Source organism: Manis pentadactyla, chromosome X (assembly GCF_030020395.1).
Source record: "Manis pentadactyla isolate mManPen7 chromosome X, mManPen7.hap1, whole genome shotgun sequence".
Lineage (NCBI taxonomy): Eukaryota > Metazoa > Chordata > Mammalia > Pholidota > Manidae > Manis > Manis pentadactyla.
The window spans coordinates 66,705,428-66,723,799 of NC_080038.1; the positions used below are offsets into that span (position 1 = coordinate 66,705,428).

The 18,372-nt window shown below is 39.3% G+C and overlaps 1 long non-coding RNA gene across 28 annotated transcripts in view; it reads right to left on the minus strand.

Annotated features, from left to right (window-relative positions):
- Nucleotides 1–18,289, minus strand: part of LOC118931425 (uncharacterized) — a 61,092-nt gene extending 42,803 nt beyond the window's left edge. For 4 of the 28 annotated variants that reach the window (XR_008995152.1, XR_008995163.1, XR_008995160.1 and 1 more), the window contains exons 1-3: nt 17,975–18,242; nt 6,839–6,974; nt 5,691–5,773 (exon numbers count right to left, since the gene is read on the minus strand). This is a non-coding gene — a long non-coding RNA (uncharacterized LOC118931425). Of the gene's footprint in view, nt 1–784; nt 858–4,065; nt 4,983–5,690; nt 5,774–6,838; nt 6,975–17,974 lie in introns of all 28 variants that reach the window. The other 24 variants (XR_008995162.1, XR_008995156.1, XR_008995143.1 and 21 more) reach the window with 20 other exon arrangements.
- Nucleotides 18,290–18,372: the final 83 nt, after the last annotated feature.

The following is an 18,372-nucleotide window of genomic DNA, read 5'->3' on the forward strand; positions in this document are numbered from 1 at the left end:
AAAGATATTTGAGCTACATAAAAATTAACAATTTCAATGCCAAATTGGGGAAAATATGTACAATATATGGTAGATTAAAAAGCAGTGTGAAAAAGAGACTCAAAAATAAGACGCAAGAAAAAATTTCAATTTTTCTACCTCATTAGGAATCAAAGAAATAAAAACTAAAACACCAAGAGAAACTACTTTTCACCTTTGGAATTGGCAGATTTTTAAAAAACTGTAACATAGTGTATTGGTGAGAATATGAGAAAAAATGAGCATTCTCATATACTACTAGAGTAATTGTTCATTTAATCCAGTCTTAGGAAACACGTATACATGCAAAGATTTATCTAGAGATGTTCATATAAGCATTATTTACACAAAATTAAAAGGTAATAATTAAACAAGGGCCCAAATATCAGATACAATAAAATTTTTATATTCAAGCAGTGGTATATTATGTGCCAATTTTTAAAAGGCATAATTAAAGCATATTTAATGGCATGGTACAAGTTTGACGTCTACAAAATTTAAAAGATTGGGCAACAAGACTTCATTAATGACCCTAACTTCAACAGTTGACAAAGACTGCCACCCCAACCAAAACTCACTTTTGAACATAGAACCAAAATAGTTAAAGAAGAAATAGAAAGTAACATTAAAACTAGCAAATTTAGCAAATCTAATTCAACTTTCTTCTACAAATGCAAGGTAGCTTCATTATTAGGAAAGCTATTAAATATTACAAATACAACAAAAGGTCAAAGAAAAGTATTTACTTCCATGTTCAACAACTTACTTGACCGAAATACACGTTCCTTTGTCCAGATCACATTTTGAGATATCAATGGAAAGATGAAGTCTTCCTAATCCTGAAAGCCAAATTTAAGGTTTTACATAGCAAATCACCAAAACAACAGCTCCCGACCTTTACTGTTAGGGTAGTGATTATATCCAAAGTAACCTCTGTATTAGATTCATTTATGGACCTAAATAAGATAGAAGACACATGCTGGTGAAGAAGGTAAATACTGGAGCTGATAATGTAAGGATAAGAACATATCCTTATGCCATGGACATACAATGGCGAAATGACAGCCTCTTCAACAGCTGGTGTTGGCAAAACTGAACAGCTACATGCAAGAGAATGAAACTGGATTATTGTTTAACCCCATACACAAAAGTAAACTCAAAGTGGATTAAAGACTTGAATGTAAGTCATGAAACCATAAAACCCTTAGAAGACAACATAGGCAAACATCTCCTGAATATAAGCATGAGCAACTTCTTCCTGAACCCATCTCTTCGAGAAAGGGAAACAAAAGCAAAAATGAACTCATGGGACTACATCAAACTAAAAAGTTTTTGTATGGCAAAGGACATCATCAACAAAACAAAAAGGCATCCTATAGTATGGGAGAATATATTTGAAAATAACATATCCGACAAGGGGTCAACACCCAAAAAGCAAATAACCCGATTAACAAATGGGCAGAGGATATGAAGAAACGATTCTCCAAGGAAGAAATTCAGATGGCCAACAGACACATGAAAAGATGCTCCACATCACTAATCATCAGGGAAATGCAAATTAAAACCACAATGAGATATCACCTCACACCAGTAAGGATGGCCAGCATCGAAAAGACTAAGAACAACAAATGTTGGTGAGGATGCGGAGAAAGGGGAACCCTCCTACGCTGCTGGTGGGAATGTAAGCTAGTTCAACCATTGTGGAAAGCAATATGGAGGTTCCTCAAAAAACTAAAAATAGAAATACCATTTGACCCTGGAATCCCACTTCTTGGAATATACCCAAAGAATACAATTTCTCAGATTCAAAAAGACATATGCACCCCTATGTTCATCACAGTACTGTTTACAATAGCCATGATATGGAAGCAACCTAAGTGTCCATCAGTAGATGAATCAATAAAGAAGATGTGGTACATATATACAATGGAATACTATTCAGCCATAAGAAAGAAACAAATTCTACCATTTGCAAAAACATGGATGGAGCTGGAGGACATTATGCTCAGTGAAATAAGCCAGGAAGAGAAAGACAAGTACCAAATGATTTCCCTCATTCGTGGAGTATAACAATGAAGCAGAACTGAAGGAACAAAATGGTGGCAGACTGAGAGACTCCAAGAATGAACCAGTGGTTACCAAAGGGGTGGGGTGTGGGAGGGTGGGTGGGGAGGGAAGGAGAAGGGGACTGAGGGGTATTATGTTTAGTACACATGGTGTGCGGGATCACGGGGAGAACAGTGTATCACAGAGAAGGGGCATAGTAGATCTCGGGCAACTTGCTGCACTGATGGACAGTGACTGCATTGGGGTATGGGTGGGGACTTGATAATGTGGGTGAATGTAGTAACCACACTGTTCTTTCATGTGAAACCATCATAAGAGTGTATATTAATCATACCTTAATAAAAAAATTTTTAAAAAAAGAACATATCCTTATGATAATGTAAGGGTAAGAAATAACATAAAGACAAAGTCACTTTTAAGCTATGCAAGGACAGACCTGTGGCAAGGAAGAGGATCCTCTAAGGGATGGTAGGAACATGGCCCATGAAGATTCTATCACTCTACCAAGAACTCAAGCCAATATCTAAGACTATGAAGTTGTGCATACAACACATGGATCACAAGACACTTTCTAGTGCTAATTCAAGTATAGCTGTTATTATTATTGTATTATGCACATGCTGAGTAAATATCCCTCTGAATGTTTGCTTTAACACACCACCTCAGTCTTTGTTCTAACGTCTTCATTTGTGTATGTAAACCAGAGAGCAGAGATGGCATGCTACGGCCCATGGGCTGACTCCAGGCTCCTACCTCTTTTTGTAAATGAAGTTTTACTGGAACACAGCCCTGCTCATTTGTTTCCATATGGTCTATGGCTGCTTTCATGCCACAAAGGGGGAGATGAATTAAAATTAGGGTAAAGTCATAATTAGGAAACGTGAGTTGTAACTTTTTCCATATTTGAGAGCAGCTCAATTTTAAAAGTTATTCCTGAAAAGAGGGGAATTAATGGGGGAATCATACAGGATAAATGAATAACTACAATGCGGCATATAAAACATAGCTCTGTATATATAGCTCAATTTGTGAACATGCTTTCTTGGTGAGCATAATTTGAGTGGGAAGAAATTCAGAGGCAAACTGATTACAGTGAATTGCCATACTTTCTAGGATCAGCTGTAAATCCAAGTCCCACAGAAAAGAAAATGGATTTGGGGCAAGGATTTATAGACATAGTACATTTAGCCCTATGACAGGAGTTGGGAAACTGTGAAGGGCCAGATGGTAACATTTCATGCTCTGCGGACCATACAGTCCCTTCACAACTACTCAGCTCTGCTGTAGCATGAAAGGCAGCCATGGACAACAGTGAATGAGCAGGACTGTGTTCCAATAAAACTTCATTTCTAAAAACAGGCAGCTGGTATGTGGGCCATAGTTTGCCAACTCTTGGTCTATGCTAACTACCTAGATATTATTAGCTTCCCGACAATAAAATTTATTGAAGTATTAACTGACAGTACTCTTGTTTCCACTTGATATGAACCAAAAGTAATTTTATCAGTATTGTTTGCTAACAGAACCCAAGTATATATGGAATTACAGCCAGGACGTGATGACCTGCACGGCAGGCTGCTCTAGTCCCTGACGTACCTGCACTGGAGTTAACACTCTACAAGTGATGGGATTTTTAGTTGTGACTTTGACTTGTGATTCCTTTTGGTTTGGTGCTGAAGTATAACCTCATAGAAACTCTCCAATATAAACATCATGCAAGAGGTTGGGGGTAATAATAAAAGGTGGGAAGACAAAGATAAACAAATGGTAAATGGCTGTGTTAGAGAAAAATAAATGCTCCTCTATCTAAAGTGGTCATCCCTAAAATTTAAGGGACCTACACATACCTCACAACATCTCTCTTGCACATCTGAATCTCCCTTTGACAATGAACTTTTCACATGAGCCCCTATGTACTGGAAGAAGACAGTGATGAGAGCCCAGGAGGCAGAAGGTCCCAGGAACTAAGAATGTCCTCACCATGTTCCAGTGCTTAGAGTATATTAAGGTTGTTTAGATCTTGGAGTGTGACACATACAGCTCCATCACTGGCTCCCTGTTTTATGTTGGTGACATCACCTCTCTGATTCTCAGTTTTATTACCTGTAAAGTAGGAACAAATCCTACTTTTAATGTTAAGTTAAAATGAGACAACAAATGTGTAAAAACTTTAGAACATAAAAGCACTTATAACTGATAAGTGCTATTATTATTATATGACTTTAGAAAGGAAATTTTCAAAAGTTGTGTGGGTGCTAGATGACTAGCGTAAAGAGAAAGGCAGAAGAAAACAACAGACCTGTTGTCACAAAAGGAAAGGAGGATGGATAACAGGGATATGGAAGAACTAGAGAAAGAACTGGAATTCAGACCGCAAAAGTCAGATTTATATAACCTATTTTGGCCAATATGGAAAGATAGGAGGACTTTTTTTTTTAACAGCGTGCTAACATTCTTATCCCTATATGTGAGCAAGGTCATTTCAAAATCAGTTGTGGAGGAGGATGGAGAATAAAGGGATTCCCTTTGTATCAAGGACTATTCCAGGCTTCTCCTCAGGGTAAAGCCAACTTTTATATCATAAGGTTCCCTGTGCAGACTAATTACCTAATTCTGTCAGTAGGAATTATCCATACACTACTCCAGAGCCTGTATAAGGAACATTATTCTGTGAAGGCACCATCTCAAGACCATTCTCATGGGAAATGGTTTTCTTTATTACTTTCATGAAAAATGGCAGATACCAGAGAATGATCTGGCCTTCAGGCATTAACTCTGGATGGAGGTGCTACTAGCTTAAAGTAGGGCAGCCTCTGCATATTTCTCCCAAGACAGATGTTGCCTAGTTTAATTACGAACCTTTTCAGTATTCCCTGAAGCCGATTAGGGGGCTGATCCTGAGAAGCCAAAAATGAACGTTAGTCCAATTGGTTTAAGAGGAGACCAAGCTAGAAGACCCTGCTGCCTCATATTACTGAGCCAAAGTGCTATATACAGGCTGCTCTTGCAACAATGAGCCTCTGACATAAATTGACTTTTGACAACATGTATGCAGCTACTAAGTTTAATAAAGACAAACTTTCAACAAGTTTGGTTTGAAAGAACAGACTCTCCCTTGAAGGGGAGTACGACTAGTATCATGTTTACATTACTTGTGACAGCAGTTTATGCCACCTAGTTTACCTGGGAACCATTTCAGTTCTTCTGATCTTCCAAGGAGTGATCACAGACTTGGTAAGCATATTATCTACCCCAACTGTTTTAAGAAAGCTGTATTAAAGAATAAACTGTAGGCTTTAAAAGTATTGGTCCCTGGGAGGTAGTACAGCATGGAGAAATATAGGCAATGATTCTGTAACATCTTTCTGTTGATAGATAGTAACTGTACTAGAGGGGGTGAGAATTTAACAATGTGGGTAACTGTTGAACCACTGTGTTGTACATTTGAAACCAATATAAGATTGCATATCAAACATACCTGAATTAAAAAAAAACCTAAACATATTCTTACCATACAATCTAAAAAAGGATTGGTCCCTAGAAACATTTCTAAGAACCTCACTGACAGGAGTCAGGGAAAAGTCAGCCTTTCTTTCCCTACTTACCTTAATCACGTGTTAATCACTGAGAGGACTCCCTCTTCTGCCTGTTCACACATGTGGAAGATCTGGTAGACTTCTGTAAAATGCTTTTAAAAGATACCCTTTACAATTCAGCCTCGTAAGAGGTTATAAAAAGGAAAAAGACTACTTTCATCATCCATGACCTTCTCATATTCAGCTTGGTCAGCACTGAGAGACAGTGGCAGGTATTAAAAGGAAGAATAGGAGGTGGTGGAAAAAAACACAAGCTGTTGCTTAGCGCAACCCAGCTATTTTTAATGTAATTTTCACATCATAATGGAAAAACTTCCAATATAACACTTAAAATACATTCCACACTTACCAGTATTTATTTCTTTGTCTATTCTCACAAGAATGAAAGTTCCATGAAGGCAGCACTTTGTTAATATCTAGAACAATCTCTAGCACTTAGTAAGCTCTTAATAACTGTCAGAAGTCTGCTGAAGGAAGGGGTGAAGTACTACATCACAACCATCTCCTCTCTACCATGAAATGGGGAACCCCACCCAAACTACCAATAACTTATCAAGGCCTCCCAACTGCCTTGCAAGGACATCTATGGCAGCAGTGATTTACTCTGGCTTACTGATGAACCTACTGGGCAGGAAGACTCAGTAGGTCAGGTAAGTGTTGGTCTTGACCAATGACAAGGCTTCTGGTTGCCCAGGAAATCTACATTTTTTAACAAGTCTCCCAGATGATTTTATGCATAATCAAGTTTTATACTAGAGAAATTTCTTTCACCAGTGAAGCACAAATCAGAGGCTATTATAAAAATCTTGCGGTGTGGAATAAGAACATTTATCTCACATGACCTCCTCGGACTTACAGGGAATCAAGAGGAAGCTGTGGGTAAAAGACACAGTACTGACCTGGATTCAAATCCATTTTCTGCATCAACTAGCTATATATAGTACTGGGCAAGATATCTAATTTTCCCATCTGCAAAATATGGGAGAATGGGAAAGGGAGAGGTTAAGTTCTTTACTCTCTGCTGCAGTCTGAATATTTCAAGATCTTTTTTCATTATCATAATGGGAAAACATTAAGAAATTGCCTAGTGCTTATTTAAGACTACCTTCCTTGCCCCTTCCCACTAACTGGGCAAGCCCATCAAAGCCACTACTTACCAAGACTTCACAATGGTTTGATAACCACCTGCAAGACGCTGATTTGATCCTTTTTCAATTCTCTAGTAACCTTGCTAGGCCAGGCAGGGCTCACCTCTTCACCAGTGACACGGTTTCTAATCACATTTGGTGTCACCTGTAGGAAAGAAGGAAGAAGAAACAAGTGTTCAGACAGAACAGTCAAGGTTTTGAGATCTAGCTTTAATTTTACTTTTACCACTTTAATCAACTTACCCAGCCCACACCAGATATCTCAGATCTTACTCTTGCTAAGCATTATTATTAGCATCACAATTACGTTCTTAATCTGGCAAAAGCTACTGCACTGCCTACAATTATTAACTAATAAGAATTCTTGCCTCCATTTTAAACAAGGAAACTTGGATACAGTGGCACCAAGTAACTATACCAAATGAAGTATTAGAATTCAGATATGCACTCTGATGCTGATCTTCCTAGCTGCCTCAAAGTTCTTCTTCCCTTTAGACCTAAATATCCCTATCTTTGGATGGCGATAACTTTGATCTCCTAAGGGCCCTTCTATGTCTGGTGGTTAAGACCCCCCATTCTGTATTCCTGAGGTAAGAGCCCCCTAAAAGTGAATGAAACCTCCATTCAGTCATCAGGTGGCATTTGGTTCACACTGAGGAGGAAAGGTAACAAAACTCTGAAGTCTAGATCAAGGCTTGTCATTTATAATTTCAGTTCCCACCAGGACTCACCTCACCTGTGTGTAAAAAGGAACTGAACATATCTGTTCCCTTATCAGCTGCCTGGGTTATCCAAAAGATCACAAGGAACAAGGTAGGCCCATGGCTAGTCCCCTACCTTCAAGACATTCACTAGTAGGAATGAGGCTCTTAGACCTAGACCCACACAGGACAAGCCAAAGTCCCCCAAGGGCCTTTTCTTTCTAAGGGAGCAGCCTATTGCCTCTAAGTTTCCCTGTCCCTAGACGCTTAGCATAAAAACTATCCAGAAACCTGTAATTCAGCGATGGCCTGAAGCCCAGGTTATTAGTTATTATCATTAGATGCTGACAGCACCAGCTAGTGCAACTAGGTTTCCTGTTACGCGGTGAGAAGCAGGCAACCCTCAAACCCCAGGAACAGCCAAGAAGCAATTTCTTTGGGGCTCATTTTTAACTACTGCACCTGCCACTGGCAAAAAAGTATGTCTTATAATCTACTAGTGATCATGAGACCCAGGCAGAAAGGTCATGCTGCCAAGTGTGTAATGTGTGTGTTGGGGGAACAGGAGCCCTGCTGAGTTTGAGCCATCTCTTTACTGGATAAAGTAAAGCAGCCATTACTAGAGCAAGAGCTGCACACCCACAAGCAGCTGGGGCCACTAGCAATTATTTAGCTTCCTAAAGCCTAGAGAGACAGGGGTAGGAAAGAAATGTAAACAAGGCCTAATTCAGAAATAAATAGTTAAGTGTAAACCCTGATGCGTGAAGTCCCTGCACCAAGGAGCCAAGAATAGAGTAGTTGGTAGGTAGGGCCTTTCTCTGAAGACAGACATCTTACTTTCACCACTCCTTTTTCCCACCCAACCCAGTTCTTTTTCAAACTAAACTGCTCCAGTTTCCAGCTCCCTCACCACCCCATGTATTCCACTTCTGTTAAGGTCAACAAATTTCAAAATGGAAAGTTTCAATGTATGTCTAACTTTTAACATCATAAATGCACACTGTGAAAAAAAATTCCAGAAACAAATTAAGGATAGAAAGTAAAAATCTCAGAATCCCAGAAAGTTTTAACACTTGGGGTATGTTCTTCCAACTACTTTCAGGTACATGTACAAACATGAACTTTTATTTTACAAAAATTAGAAAACCAAACTACCGCTCTGTAGCCCTTTTTTGCCATTAATATACTGGGTACATCTTTCCAAGTCAAATATTCATTTACATGCCTATTTTTATTTTTAATGCCTATGCTTTATTATTACATGACTATACCAAGATTAATCCAAATTCCTGTTTGTGGAGAGGTAAGTTTTTCCATTTTTACTGCCATGAACATTGTGAACATTCCCATTCCTAAATCTTCTAGAATATCCTTGGAATATTCCTTCAGAGTTTACTTAGAATATTTAGAGTTTATTTAGAGTATTTTAGGATATATCCCTAGAAATGAAATTGCTGGGTCAAAAGGACATGCAATATTTATTTTGCCCACTAGTATATATTGCCAAAGTGTCCCTACAAAGAATTACACACTAAAATGGGACATAACCCACCAAGACTAATATAACATTTTAAAACCACGGCCCATGTGATAGGTGTTAAATGTAATAATGAATTTTTAATGAATACATTTATTACTCAGAGAATTACTAAGGTGAATAAGATATGGCTTCTGCCCTTGAGCTTAAATGAAGGGAGAGAGACACAAACAGGTAGTGGTGTGGGCCATGATGCTTATGCTGTTTGACAAGGTCCAGGCCCGAGGTGGAATCCTGAAAGCCAGGAAACCTCATAGCTGGCCCCTGCTAATTCCTGCACTTATTTTTGCAGTTATGATGTTGGTGATTGGGCTCATATATGGGAAATCTTATGTATCTAAGATTGACTCATCTTTAGTAAATAACATAACCCAAAATTTTGATCAAAGCAGCAATTCCAGAAGTGAAAGCAGTGTTACGGGACCAACTGTTCCAGGCATACTGCCACAAATAAGTGAAGCAGAACAACCCAGGCCTCTCTTAAAACTAGATGCAGTTTGTCCTCCCTTTTGTAACAATTTAAACAAGACTAACCAGGATTTCTTTACAATATTGGCAGAGAAGAAGTTCTGGGAACCTGGGACATGGAAAAACCCATTCTTCCAAGAAACTTCTATGAAACAGCAAAGTAAAAGAGATTAATAGTCTCCACTGCCCAGGGTCCCCCTTATGTTGCTTATAATATTAGAGGATGCCTCTGGTATCCCCCTCAAAAAAAGAATTTATGAGCAAAATAGGAAGACTTACATTTACAAATATCCCATATATAGAAGTTTATGATAAATCTATGACAAAATATTACTATATTAATGGTAAGGTAGTAAGAGCAGATTCAGTGTCATTATATAAAAGATTAAAGAGGACTGCAAGGCCCTGGTGCCTGTGGACGCAGGAGGAAAGGTGTAAACATCTGAAATTATGGAATGAATATTATGAAAGAATAAGGTGTTCCTATTGTATTCATAGGAATGATGAAAAATGTCAAAACTTACAGGTAATAGTACCATCCCTAGACTTTGGATGTAAGCCTAAACCCACATGTGTAGGATAGGATTTAATTAATAATATAACATTACACTCAATAACCAAAAGACATATAGCTTAAATTTTATATAACCTGTTTAAACTTTATATAGCCTTAGACACATATCTTAAACTCTATATAACCTTACACGCTTAAAAGTAACAATCATAACCCAGACACTGTCTCACACCATTTTCTGTCTAGCACCTAGCACGTAGCTCAGATGAATCATTAATCAAAACAGACTAAGAAAAACTTAAAAATTAAATGTTAAAAGGCTACTATTAGAGGAAATGATGATATTTACTTAAGGGTAGTAAGCTGGAATTATGCAGAAACTGACAAATAAGATTGTATTATTAATAATTAAAGAAAAATGTTTAACATTATGTAAACCTTAAAAAGATATAAAAATAAAGATCCTGCTGCTTAATGTCAGGAGATGCTTCAAACTTGATCGGCTGTTTCATCTCCTCATTCATCTCCTCACTCGCCGATGCTGTCCTTTCCTTCATGACCCACACCTCAGTTGGAGCTTGACTCCGGTAAGGTAGCATTTACCATTACCACATTCATGAGACAAATAAGATTGCAATGCAGTGTGACCTAATTAACTCTGTGGTTATTGATAATAGAAAAGGTCCAAAAAATATTATTAGACAGTAGTCCAAATTAAAAATCTATTTGCTAAAATTCCAAGGAGTTGTGCTAATGCTGAGTATCACCCTCAGTGGCATTTCGATGTGACTTTCTTTCTCCATCAAGTCTTAAAGGAAAGAACCAAGTAGAAGCCCCTCAGGAAACCACTTGACCTATGACCACAGAGTGAAAGAAATGCAGGCAGTGTATTATTGGAAGCACTTATTGTCACTGGACCTGGACTTCCATCTTTCCTTTTCCAACTAGTTCTAGTAAACAACAGTGAGCTGGCAGCCATTTTCTTTCAGAAACAAAATGGCTTCTCTCCCTGGGACTCTCATACTCAGGTAGATCTGTTCATATATAGTTAGGCTGCAGTGGTATCCATGCCAACTTGGAAAATACAAATCAAAAGAAACTATTTTTCAGCACCATGATGGGGGAGATACAGATGAGATCAAAATGGATGACAACACAAGTATTCTGAAAATCTATCCAACAAAGATGGATTAATATGCATTAAGCAAATAATAGCAAAATGTTAACCATCTAGGTGGTAGGTATGTGGGTTTCACTGCATAATTCTTTCAAGTTTTCTATATGTATGTTTCAAAATTTTCATAATAAAATACTGAGAAGAATCCAGCAAACAGCTTGAAAAACAATACTGTAAGGTCTTTCCTTCCATTTTACTGCTAGAATGAGACTATCGGATATTCTCTCCAGTTTGTTTTTCTGATGTTTCCTGCATCAGACTTGGAGCTTTCCACCTTTTAATTAAGTGGAATGAATCACAGTGTTCTCAAAGGCAGGTGACCAAGACAATGTGTGGTTGGTTACAGAGGATAGAGGGGAGGGCCCTGAGTTTTCGGAAGTCCAGGCTCTCTACCTGAATAAGTCTGAATAAGTGAGTATTTGAGGAAGTCCATTTCTTAGTTTAAAAATCAGCATTCTGATCCTCTAACATTTGCCTGAGTGTACCTTTCTATCTTATCTCACATTAATTCCCTATTTCCCACATTCTCGTTGCAAAGTTGTGTAGGAAAGAGGGGAAAAAGGCATAAGGCACCAAGGCATGATAAGTCCATGTGCTTCAAGTTAGGATATAACAAGAGGAATTTCTAGCATTGAGGCCAGAAACTTGATATTGAAGTAAACAGTATAACTGACTGCAGGATCCTGGGGGAGGCCTTATAATCAATCTCCCAGTTTTAAGTGTGTCCTGGCTGGTCCACTGTAAAATAGGAAAAAAGACTTGTCATGTATAATAATGAATGGGGTAAATAAATCAATTTTTGAGAAAGTATCTCAGATGAATGGAGAAGGAAATTAAACCATCACCATGATGATCCAAAACAGGGTAGACAATCTTTTTCTATTAAGTGCCAGGCTTTGTGCGCCACCATATATCTGATGTAGCTACTCAACTCTGCAGTTTTTAAGCCAAAGAGGCCACAGACTAAAACAACAGATGAGCATGGCTATGTTCCAATAGAACTTTATTTGCAAAACCAGGAGGCCCCATAAACTCTATTTGTGCCCCCTCCCCCCTCCCCCACCTCTGATCTAGAATGTAGGAATACCATTTGGAGGATGACCTGAGAAGGAGTGAAAAGGGAATGAGTCTAAAAATAGGAAACATTTAGTAAACACTAGGCAGTGAAGATGAGGCTCCAGATCTGGCAGCTATCACCCAGGTCCTACACCAAGGAAGAGATAATCAGCAGTAGCAACACCTGTAAACATCAAGGGCTGAAATCCAAACACAAAAATTGCATTAACTCAGGAGAAACTCTTGAGAAGATAAATATACATACATATATACATACATGCATTCCTAGAAAGAAATAGCAAGTTTCTGACCACATACATTTTGAAGAAACAGTTGACAGTCCAGAGCCTGTGGAGATCACGTGTTAGCAGACACACAATAAATGTTTGTTGATGAGTCATTCATTTATTCATCCAATAAACATTTACTGAGGCCTACTAATGTGCCAGGCTGGCCTCTGGAGATGAAGACACTGACCCTGCCCTCAAGGAGCTCACAGTCTAACTGATAACACATAGGAAGGGAGACAGGCATTATACACAGACAATTACAATACAACCTGATAAGTGCTGTTTAACACTTATCAGGTTGTATTATAATAGCCAATGTAAAATTTCTTTCCAGGGGGCGCTGCTTCAGGCTGCTGCTGGCTGTTAACATCAAGAGAAGGGAGAAAAATTGTAGAAATTGAAGGTTAAATGCTTTTAGGCTATTTCAAATATCCAGGCTCTCCTTAACTCCTGATCATAGATGAATTTGGGAACTAGACACTGGCATGATGTAAAATGGGACTTCCATGAAGATAGGCACAGACTTCCAGTAAAGGAGGTTCTCAACCCCTTCCTCTACAACACAAGCTTTGTTGTTGCTTTTTTTTCATTTTATTTTGCTTATTATACATCTAACAACCTCCCCACTACATACGTAAGCCTGGTTTAACATTTGCAACTGGCAAAATGCTAAAAAGTGAGAGCTTACAACTAACTGGATTAACCCAATTTAACCAGATAGCAAAAAGCATTAAGTAACAGCTCACTTGGCACCTCTAAATGCAATAATCCCTACCCTTCACTGAAAAAAATAAAAATTATAATGTTATTAAATATAAGAGAAGTATACAGCTCATAGAATTTAGAAAAGTTTACTTAATAATTAAACATTCTCTGAACCACAAACAACAGACCCAGTTTCAAGAAACCAGAATGATATGCCCCCACCGCATCCCCCAAGACCTTTGAGAATATCTAATCTAAATCACCAACATATAGTAAGAAAAATGAAACAGAGAGGTAACACCTTCTTCCCACTCTTTTCGAATTCAGTCAGTGATAGTAAGAGACTCCTTGAGATTACTAGGGTTAACTAGTCATCTGGTTCAGGTGTTTTTATACAAAGATAGGACAGAATTTTTCTATGTCCCACACCATTCTTAATAAAGCCAAGGTTTTTAATGTCTCATTTTTGTCTGCACCAGCAAATTGGGCTGATGACACCAATAAGGTGTTGCCATTTACACTGAGATCCCTGTCTTGGGAACCCATGTCTCTGAAGCCACTGTTTTATATGCTTAACATACAATTTTCCCCTAAAGTCATTACATTGCTCTTGCCTACAGTTCCATTCTGCCAATTGTCAGCCCACACCCACAATGCCTTCTCAAGTGTTGCCGTTTGTTCCTATTAGCATTTTACATTTCTCAAGAGCTTAGTGTTGTCTATAAATGTGGACTTTACACTATGTCCATGATCCTACCCTAGATCATGCATAAATACTCAAAATAAGATCAGTCCCTGAATGGATGGGGAAGAGAGGACTACTGTTTTGTGTTTTGCCTAAGTTGGGTTCTTAATAGGAACAAAGTGTTGCCACATCTTCTCCCCACACCACTGCTGAGCAACACTAAAGACTGCTTTCCTTTTTAGATAAAAAGAAATGGCTATCTACTTAAAGAACAAACGTTATTTCAAAATGGCTACCAAGAATGTAATATTCCTTGCAGCAATTGTCTTTGGTATCACAAACATTTCTGCAGACTCAATGGCAACAGACCTACCAGCAAAGTATGTGCAGCAAATGAATTATAGTACCCTTAGAGGTAATAGAGATACACAGAGCACATAATACAGAGCTCTTACAAACAGGTAACATTCAGAAGCAAATCCAATAGTTCACAAAAGGAAGTAAGAGCTAATAATTAACATTTGAGAGTCCAGCTTCACCAATAGCCAGAGAAATTTATCATAAAACAAAAGTACCACTTTTACATATAAAGTTAGCAAAAAAATTTTTTTAAATACCTTAAAGAGTACCAAAATTGACAATTTTTTGGAATGCCGTTATGACAAGTCTTTATATTGTTTAAACTTTTTGATGAATAATTCTAATACTGAAACTCCATTCTATAAAGAAATAACTCAAAGTAGATAAACAAAACTAAACGAAAAAACATTCATTATATAATTTAAAATACTTCCATACGACAAAATATCATGAAACCACTAAATGACAATCACAAAGAAAGCATAACATAGGAAAATGCGTGTTATAATGTGAAATACAAAACACGATATAAAATAGTACAAATATAAGGTCAATCGTAGAAAAATGCAGAAGGAATGGAAAGAAGTTAACACATTTGTTTACACTAGTTATCGCTGGGTGGTGAAATTATGTTTTTTTCTCCCCCAACCTGATGGTTATTCTCAAAGCTACAATGAATAGTAACCAAATTTCTAGACGGAAGGAACTACTCAAATTTAAACAATTGAAGAAAAATCACAAAACAAGCTAGAGATTTGACACATGATTTCAAATCCCTACTATCCAAAAATTAAAAAAACAAAAGGCAAACAATAACCTCGAGCATATATTTATAATATTAGAGGAATCTGAGTAATAAGCCTTTATTTACACAACACATTCAAATAAATAACAAATGCTAAAGTAAAACTCCAACGGGTAAATCAGTATAAGACATGAACTAACATTACATGAAAGAAAATAAAACTAAGAAACATGAAAAACAGAATCCAAGCTCACTAATAACCAAAGAAATGCAAAATCAAAGCCATTCTGTTTCTTATCCATAATTTTTTAAACAAACACTACTCAATGCTTGAGTAAAAACTGGTTGTTAAAAATGTTCATACCCTTTGATGCAGTGGTAAATTCCTACTACATCAACCAATCTATCCTAACTAAATAATAAGAGAAATGCATGTTTTTTCAGTCTTTTATAATAAGAAAAATAAGCAACAACCTTTACCATTGAACATTCGTATTAACACACCAAAATTTTAATAATGGTAAGAAAAAATCTTTACTGCAGCAAATGACTGGTTTTCTCAAAGCATCAGACCAACTCAAATCAGGCAAAACAAAAAGGGTGTGTCCAGGGTGCCGCAGTCGGCCATTTTAAACTGCAGAACAAAAAACACAGAAGGCTGGGTAGATACGGATGGCCCCCTACTAGGCTCCACATCAAGAATCCTTTACTTTTTGTGTTCTACGTCTGTAACCCAGTAGACCGCCCTGAGTAAACAGCAGCAAACAGATCTCCTCTCTTAAACAGCATAGGTTAAGTTACAAACAAAATTTAAAATCATGAAGATCCTTTAAATTTACCCCCTTATTTTACAGGATAAAGCATGTTTTAAGAGCACAGGATTCTGGAGCTATACGACCTAGATAGAAATCCAGTCTCAGCCTTTCAACTGGATTTAAAGCCTGGGGCAAATTACTTCTTTGTGTCCCTCAAATTTCTAATTTGTAAAAGATAAATAGTGGCGCTGCCATTCCTTAAGACTGTCTAGGGTACTAAATGTGTTAAGACGTGTAAAAGGCACTGGCAGACTAGTACCTGACATATAGTTTAAATGCTATAAACGTTTAAGTGTAATTATTATAGATAGGAAAATAGGCCCAGAGAAGGAAAAGGACCAGCATGAGATCACAGCTAGTATTAGAGAAGACCTGTCTCCTCATTTTGAATCCTGTGTCCTTTCTACTGTGTAATCTAAGCACGTAATTACTATACTTAGCGATTAACAATAGTTCCTCACTGACATTGCTCTGAGAGCCATCACAGCACGGCTGCCTCCCCCCAACGCCAAGTCTTCCCCCTACATGAAACTGTGCTCAAAGTTCTAAAGAAAGTAATAATTTAGAGGAAAGGGTGTGAGCCCAGGTCACCTTCGTATCATCATAACCGTATGCCCAATCTTAGGTTTAAAGCAAAACCCAACAAGCATTTGGAAAAACAACCAAATCCTCACCCCTATGTTCTCAAGGAATCAAGAGCTTCTGACTAACGTTAACAGTAGATTATCATTATACTGCAACCACGGTGTTCTGCTACTCTGAGAGACCGTGTCCAGAGTCAAGGAAAGCAGCCCAAGATCTGCAAGTCCGACAGTGAGGCCTCCCAAATGTGCGCTGCCTGCAAGTGGCTTGTCTCCAAGTGCTCCCATTTTATGTATTTCCTACACAGAGCCGGCTGTCACAAGTTTTTATGGGTTCATCGTCGCCTCCGCACTTTTAAACGCACATTATCGATAGGCCAGTGAAAGCCCAAGATCCCAGGTTAGTTTCTGGTGAATTTGGCCACAGCCTAGGGAAACTCCAACTGAGGATTATCCCTTCACTGGAAAGGTAGACCTACTTCTCTAAAGGGCCTCCTAGCCCAAGAAGGCCAAGCAGAAACTACTTACCTCCCCCCTCACCATTTTGCAACCTTAATTACACGTAAGGAGCGCGCCTCCCCTTCCCGTCATTCCGTCTGAAATGAGGATGCGTCCCTCTCCCCTCCTACCGCTAAGGCCAACCGTCAGAAAGTTGCCTCAAATACGCATGCGCGACTCTACTCCCGCCTCCCAACAGAGGCTGCTAAAGAGAACTTTGCTGTCTTACAGACGCATTCGATCCCCAGTCCTCACCCCAGGCCCTGCGCGTGCGTCCCCCCTCCCCCTTCACATTAATACTACCTCCGCGCTCCCGCGCCGCACCTCCCCAGCCTTACAGGCCCACGAGGGCACCGTGCCTGCCCTCCCCTCTTCTCTGCCCTCCCCACTCCGTTTCTTATGTATACATGCCTGATACCTGAGTGGTTTTCGCCACAGTTGTGCCCCAGTGTTCAAGGAGAGCCGTTAACCAGCCTTCCCTAATCGAAGTAGGTGTGATAAACTAGGGAGGCGGAATGCGGGAAAGACGGCGTTGCAGGTGATGGGAGCAGATGCCAAAATCTAGATTGAATCCGCCCCGACCCCCAAAGAGGGGCTAGAGTACCCTTATACTCCGTAGTGAGACCTACCATCCTGAACAAAGGCAAAGAAAGCACCCATAGGTGAAAAACCTAGTCCTAAGAACCCGACCTTTAAATACACCTTTCTCTACCTAGGAGTGGGGACCTCCAAAATTTTTAAACAGGGAACGTTAGGGAAATACCGACGCTCGGCTGTCTCAAGCTGAGAAAAGAGTCTGTATTCCCTTCACAATGGGAAGTAAATGTTCATTACCCTTTTGTAGGTCTGAGGCCGGTAATGGCCTCAGATAATTTAAATTATCATTTAAATTTTATTGAGGCCGGTAATGACCTGTTTTTCCTCTCGTGAACAGGGAAAACGCACAAATTAAGATTCCCGGCCGGAGTTCCCTCTGCCGCCCTCCATGTTCCTCCCCTACGTTGTTCCTTTACCTCCTTAGCTGAAGGGAACGTCGCAGCACGAATTCTTGGCGCCGGACGTCCCAAGACAGGGTGCAGGGAACGGCGGCACTGAGGTCGGGTTGCCAGGGTGGCAGCAGCAGAACAAGGAGGCAGTGAACAACAGGCGAAGGGCCAGCTGCTGCGCTGTCGCCAGGAAAGGACTGCCTCTGCGGGATCGCAGCAGTGTGGTTCCGGCGCGTGCGCAGAGCACACCCTCAGCTCCCTACCCCCACCCACAGCCCTCTCTCGGAGCTAACACCTCGGCCTTCCTCGCCCCTTCGCCAGTGCCCGAGGTCCTAACCCACCCTGCTCCTTACACTTTTCCTTCCCTGGGTCACAGCAGCCTCCACCACCATCCCTTCCTCAACCTATCCTCCCCTCGTCAATCC